Source organism: Silene latifolia, chromosome 4 (genome assembly GCF_048544455.1).
Source record: "Silene latifolia isolate original U9 population chromosome 4, ASM4854445v1, whole genome shotgun sequence".
Lineage (NCBI taxonomy): Eukaryota > Viridiplantae > Streptophyta > Magnoliopsida > Caryophyllales > Caryophyllaceae > Silene > Silene latifolia.
In genome coordinates, this window is record NC_133529.1 from 26,305,041 (window position 1) to 26,310,710 (window position 5,670).

A 5,670-nucleotide genomic window follows, 5' to 3' on the forward strand; every position below is an offset into this window, starting at 1 on the left:
AGCTACGTCCAGGGGGTGGTATCAGGGGTAGCTGGATAAGCGTATTCAGCTGTCAACCAGGCTCCCTTTTGTATGTTCCACATCCACTTTGGTGAGGGTGCTCCTTGTGGAGAAAATAGGTTAGGCATGTTGGAGTGCCGTGTGCCTTGTCACCCCGCGTTGGCAGTTGACAGTCCTGCTAGACATCCTTTCAAAGTACCATAGACGTTAGGATTCAAAGTGATGTACTAAGAGAAGCCTGAAAATAAGAAAATCTATTAGAATGATGTGAAGTACTTGTCGCCATCTCATGGGGTACCAGAGCAATTGTGGTCCCAGGACGCTGCCAGACCACACCATCCAATAGTAGTTTAAAATCTTAAAAATAACTAAAGACACCAGAAATAAGAGTGAAATTGGCAGTATGCCTACTACCGGATTTTTATTTTATGTTTTAAAAATGATTTGGGTTCTCTCACAAGACATTATTTCGAAAGCTAAAGTCTACTTATTATTAAAAGTAATATCTCTTCAGGTGAAGTATGTTCCATGGGCGTTGTATGATTTGACCGTCCATAGTCATCAGTCTGTATGCAACATGGCCAACAACTCCTTATACCTGGTATGGTCCTTCCCATTTGTAGGCGAATTTGCCTGCTTTTCGATTCTTGGTGTTTTGAAACACCTCTCGGAGAACCAGGTCTCCTACCTCCAGGAGCCTGACTTTTAAATTCTTGTTATAACTCCTGGCCACTGACTGTTTGTAGGCAGCCAGACGGATTTTTGCGCTTGCTCGCAGCTCGTCAAATGTGTCTAGGCTTTCGGTCATCTCTCGCATCTTTTCGGTTCCCTTGTCATATTTCCATACCGTGAGTGGGAACCGTAACCTCTGTCGGAATGATCGCTTCGTGCCAAACACCAGTGAAGGGTGTTTGACTGTTGCTATCTTTGGTGTCGTTTGTCCGACCATAATACTAGTGGCATTCATCCGCCCACTTTCCTCCTAACTCCCGTAACCTCCTTCTCGATTGTCCATAATGATTTTGTTCTTTGGATTCACTTGTCCGTTGGACTTTGGAGTCCTAGGTGCTGACTTTTTTAAGGTGATGCTCCACCTGGCATAGTATCCCTCGGTGTCGTTGGAGATGAATTGTGAGCCGTTGTCACATATGATTTCTGATGGGATACCAAATCTGCATATAATGTTTCGTTTTATGAATGAGATGACCTGTTTGTCTTTTACCTCCGTGAATGCTTCTGCCTCTATCCACTTGGAGAAGTAATCTGTCATTGCTAACATCCAGGTTCTGTTTTTTGTGGCCCGTGGTAGAGGGCCTACTATGTCCATGCCCCATGCCATGAACGGCCAGGGAGAAATGATAGGGTGCAGGGGCTCTACTGGCTGATGGATCATGGGCGCTGAACGCTGGCAGGCGTCACATTTTCGTGCGTACTCTCCTGCATCTGCCTTCATTGTAGGCCAATAGTATCCCTGTCTGAGGGCTTTATTTGCCAGACTCCTGCCCCTTGCATGGTTTCCACATTCGCCACTGTGGAGAGCATGCAACACAGTCTGTGCTTCTTCTTTATCCAGGCACCGTAAGTAGGGGCCTGCTAGTGATTTTCTGTATAAAGTATCATCAATGAGTATGAATTTGGAGGCCTTCACTCTGAAAGCTCTTATTTCCTTCTTGTCATCTGGTAGCTTGTTATAGCGCAGCCAGTCTAGGTAAGGTGTACGCCAGTCGTCTGCCTGGTTGACTATTTGGCCTGGCTGCCCGTTTGGCTGGGAGCTCTCACCTTCCTCTGTAACTGCTCAGATTTCTTTCTCGCTCTGTGGATCCTCCAGTTCACCCCTGCCTATTTCGTCTGCTTTCTGAATGGAAGGTTCCAGCATATGTGATATTGGGATGCTGGATAGCTCTGTTGGTTTGAATGTTGCCCCCAGGGTTTTTAGGGCGTCTGCTTCCACGTTCTGATCTCTGGGGATCTGTTTAAGCTTGCAAGTTTCGAATTTGTGTTTTAACTCCTTTGCTACTTTTAGGTATGCAATCATTTTCGAATCTCTGGCTAAACTCATCATTCACGTGGTTGACTATTAACAGAGAGTCACTAGATATGAGCAGGTGCCTGACCCCCAACTCCAAAGCTAGCTTCATTCCCAATATCAAGGCCTCGTATTCTGTCTCATTGTTGGTTGCCTTGAATTCGCATCTTATCGCTTGCGCTATCGGGTCTCCCCCGTGGTGACCGTAGAATTAATCCTACGCCCGCCCCCTTTGATTGGAGGCTCCGCCAATGTGCATCCGCCATATTTTCGCCTCCTTGCTTCCTCCTAAAGTGAGGATCTCTTTATCTCGTTAGATTCTCGGATGGCAGGATCAAGTCCGACACGAAGTCGGCCAATGCTTGTGATTTGATTGTTTTCGGGGTCATATTGGATGTCGTACCCACCGAGGTGTACGAGACCATTTTGACATTCCGCCCGATACTTGGCTTCCTCATGATAGCTTTTAGCGGGTAATTGGTCACGACATGTACAATGTAGGACTCAAAATAGGGGCGCTAGATTTGCGAGATACCGGTATCAATGCTAGTACTAACTTTTCAAGGGATGTGTACTGGTCTCGCCGGCACAGCGGGGATTTGCTCACGTAGTATACGGTTTTCGCTCCCTTTCATGCTCTCGACCAGGATCGCACTCATTGCTACCCGTGACGGCTAGATATAGGAATAGTGGTTCTCCTAGCTCTGGTTTCGACAGCAGAATGGCATGGTCTGCCGAGGTAGTGCTTGACTCTCAAGGCTTGCTCGTGTTCGAGGTCCATTCAAACTTCCGGCTTTTCCTTAGTACGTCGTAAAATAGCCCGCATTTATCCGAAGATCTTGAGATGAACCTGTTGTTGGTCGCTACCTTCCCGGCTAGTCTTTGAACATCCTTAGGCTTCTCGGGTGACTCAAATTGTAAGATGGCTTTAATCGCTCGATGATCTTTGGCCTCTATTCCTCTTTGAGTTACGATATAGCCCAGAATTTGCCGGAAGATACTCCGAAGGTGCATTTAGATGGATTTAGCTTCATCTTGTATTCCCCGAGGGTGTCTTTGAACGTTTTCGCCGGATGTTGCATGTGATTTCGGCTTTTTTCGATTTCACCACCATGTCATCAATATACACCTCCATTGTTCTTCCTATCTGCTCTTTGAGCATGCGGTTAACCACCTCCGATATGTGGAGCCTCGCATTTTTAGGCCGAATGGCATGACGTTGTAGCAATATATTCCCCTCTCGACATAAATGTGTCTTCTCTTGATCTCAGGATCCATCTTGATCCGATTGTATCCACTCCATGCGTCCGGGAATGTTAACATCTCAAGTCCGGTTGTCGCGTCCACCATTGCATCAATATGAGGCATCGGGAATGGATCTTTAGGGCATGCTTTGTTGAGATCGGTGAAGTCCACACATACTCTCCATTTCCCATTCTTTTTAGGCACCACCACTACGTTGGACAGCCATTCTGGATATTTTACTTCTCTTATTTTCACGCGCAGGCTATCTACTTCCTGGTTGATTACCTTATTTCTCTCCGCTGCAAACTTCCTTCTTCTCTGTTGGATGGGCTTGCACTTTGGGTCTACACTAAGCTTATGTGTTATGATGGACGGATCTATTCCTGTCATGTCATCGTGTGACCATGCAAAATAATCCATGTTATCTTGTAAGAACTTGACTAATCTTTGTCTTAAGCTTCCCGTACATCCCGCTCCAATGAGCACAGTTCGTTCGGGTGCAAAGCTTATCCAGGTTGATTTGATCCAGTTCTTTTGCTGGCGGTTCGATGTATTCGTCCTGGATAGGCTGCTTCTGTAATTGCTAGCCGTGGGGGGGGGGCAGTGCACTTGAGTGCTTTCTTATAACAACCTCTAGCTTCCTCCTGATCTCCTCTTATCGTTTCTACCCCCCATGGGGTGGGGAATTTTATGCACTGGTGGTATGTTGAGGGGACTGCTTTCATCTGGTGCAACCATGGTCTTCCTAAGATGACATTGTAAGTAGAGGGGCCATCTATGACCAGGTATCTGACTTGCTTGTTGACTCCCCCCACATAGGTGGGGATGACTATCTCACCTAGCGAGCTGGCTGTTTCTCCACTGAAGCCTACTAGCGGAATAGTCTTCTTCTGTAAATCCTTCTCGCTGAATCCCATATTTTCTATAGTTTTCAGCATGATCAAGTTGACCGAGCTTCCTGTATCTACCAAGACCTTTCTAACTGTGCAATTGGCCATTGATAAGGTGATAATAAGTGCGTCATGATGTTCTCGTTCATCGTATGTATCTCCTTCATCAAAGCTGACCGCTGGCAGGTCACTGTGAGAAATTCTGCATGAATTGGCTAGCCTATCTCCTTTGGTCTCTGTAGCGTGTCTCTTGGCTACTGAATATGTCAGTCCGCTCAAGTCTGAGCCGCCTGTTATCACGTTTATAATTTTGGTGCATGTGGGTGGGTCTGCTGCCGGTTTGGCGGAGTCTACCTTATCTTGCTGCTTGCCCCCACGTGGTAATAGGTAGCTCAGCTTTCCTTGTTCGTACAGGCGCTTGATCTCTCTTCGTAATGTATAGCAATCCTCAGTGTTGTGCCCAATATCCCGGTGGAACTCACACTTCTTCTTGCTATCCTTCCTCCATGCCTGCTCTCCTACCGGCGGGTTAGGCCACCTGACTCCGTCTCCCATCTCTCTGAGTGCCTTCAATATTCCTCTGATTCCTCTGGTGAATCCGTATTCTGCCAGAGTGGGGAGTAACTGATTTCCTTCGATTCTGTTGACTCCCCTCCCATATGGTCTGTACCTCTCGTCCTTCTTGCTAGTGGTTTGCTTTCTTCCTGATTTCTCTATGGCTGATGTACTGGAGATACTAGGTGTGCTTAGCAAGCTGGCTCTGGCTAAGACATCTTCCTCCAACCTGATTGCGGCAGCTGCCTTCTCCTGTACTGCTTCGAAACTATGGCATGAATGCATAGTTAACTGCTTATATAGGTCGGAGTCATGGTGGAGGCCCCTTCTGAAGGCTTCTACTGCTGTTGAGACATCACACTCTCGTACTGCTACCTTCTCATTGTTGAACCTAGTATTGTATTCTCCAATGCTCTCTCCTGCCCCCTGGACGATTCTGTACAGGTCTCATGCGTGCTTCTGTGGCTTTCTGCTGCTTGCGAACTGTTGGGTGAATGCGTTCACCAATTCAGCAAATGTAGATATCGACCTGTTGGGCAGGCTCACAAACCACCGAAGTGCTGGTCCTGTTAGGGTGGACCCGAATCCTTTGCACATGCAGGCCTCCTTAACTTGTCCTATAGCTGTTACCGTCATCATTTTCTGTTTATACTGGCTGATATGATCAAAGGGGTCTGCTGTGCCGTCGAAGAGAGGCATATTTGGATTCGTGAATCCCTTTGGCATGGCTGTGATGGATATGGTGTCCACGAATGGCGAGTCGGCATAACTGTCTAGAGCTGCTTTCTCGAGTGGGGGTGGTAGCCCTGGGACCCGCTCAAAGATCTCTTTTAGTTCTAAGTAAATCGCCTGATTAGTTATACTGGCCGAATCTGGGGTCCGTCTGTCAGCTATCTGCGTATTTCCTCCTGATCCGGGTTCTTGAAGATTCTGATAAGCTCCGGCGGTCAGGGG